We start from the raw sequence: 1,579 nt of genomic DNA, 5'->3' as shown, positions 1-1,579 counted from the left end.
TATAAAGCTGTACAGGAGTGAGGCCTTTTGTCTGCTTGTTCCAACAATGAGGCAGACTTCCTCCAGCAGCCTGGGATGCGCAGAAACCCTCAGGCTACACTGGGAACAGTGAGGGGAGCCCTGGAACATACATTGTCTTGAAATCACTCTCTGTGCTATGAAATCATTATATTCAAACCTATCTTCATAGCAACTCTCGATGTTCACTGATAAAAATACATGCATACATACACAGACACATGGAGTTACTGGCTCTTTTTTTGTGGCAGGTCCTGAGGCTTGAACTGTGAGCTTAGGCACTGTCCCTGAGCTACATTTGCACAAGGAAGCACTGTATTGTGTCTTAACTTATGATTACCCTAGGCTGGGGTGCAGCATTTATACTCACATATGATCCAGGCTTCCTAGGACCTGAGTTCAACTCCCAGCACTGGCAAAAATGCATCAAACCAACAAAAATGGAGGAGGAAAAACCCAGTAAGTTTTACACAACCGTTTTACCTTTGTTTCGTTTGCATTGTGACCATCATGGATCTCAGTGATTCGGCTTGAAAATTGTATGTGACCTTACATGGCCGAAGGCTCCCGGGCTTTCGATGATCCCTGAGCCCAACCCAGACACCTAGGCCCTTAGTTTATTCCTGGGACTGCCACCTACACATGGCTGATCATCCTGGAAAACTCGTTCCTCTCTATAGGAACACTAATAGTATGTTAGGCATGTACTAATTGAATTACTAATTAGTTAATATTTCTAAAATAAGATTGTATGCAATAAATATGGGTCAATGATTAATTTAATTAATTCTTTTTAAGTCTTCTACCGTGATTAATTAATGGAGGCATAATTTTAGACCAAGTTATTTATAGTAATAGAACATATAAAACATCACTTCATATAGAGTTATACACTAGAATCTACTTAAATGTTCATCTGTCTCTGTATACATTTATTTATAGATGTATATACATACGTAAATACACACACACACATACACACTGCAATCTACACATCTATCTGATTATATATTAGCCACTTCTAGGGCTTGATCTCAGGTCATCAAATTTGCCCGCCAACTTCACTTGCATCAGACTGGTGTGCTAACATTGACCCATTCATGAAGTGGGCCTTCTAGGCCCAGAGTTCAAATCACAGAACTACCAAAAAGTTAATCCTGGTGGTAGAAACCAATGATCCCACTTGTTTTTCTTATCAGTGAAAGTCCTGGGTCTGAGGATGATGTATAATACATAGTCAAATCTATGTCCTATGTAATAGAATGTAAAAAATGTTATACATTTAATCATACTCTCAAAATATATAAGAAATAAATAAAACACAAAATAAAATGAATAACACACTAATTGCAATATGTAGTAAACATGTGTATGTAAATATAAATCATGTATTTAAAATGTATATGAATATTATTTTTTCGAGTGCTAGGGCTTGAATTCAGCCCCTGGGAACAGGCATGACTTTCTTGTCTTTTAGCATGGTGAGCTTTTCCTTCGTCAACAGTGCTGCAGATTTACCCAAACCCTGAGTTCAAACCCCAAGTCCAGCAAAAAAAATGGC

Source organism: Dipodomys spectabilis, unplaced genomic scaffold, assembly GCF_019054845.1.
Source record: "Dipodomys spectabilis isolate Male_0828 unplaced genomic scaffold, ASM1905484v1 ptg000160l, whole genome shotgun sequence".
NCBI classification, from domain to species: Eukaryota; Metazoa; Chordata; class Mammalia; order Rodentia; family Heteromyidae; genus Dipodomys; species Dipodomys spectabilis.
Note: the sequence above shows the minus strand (reverse complement) of the source record.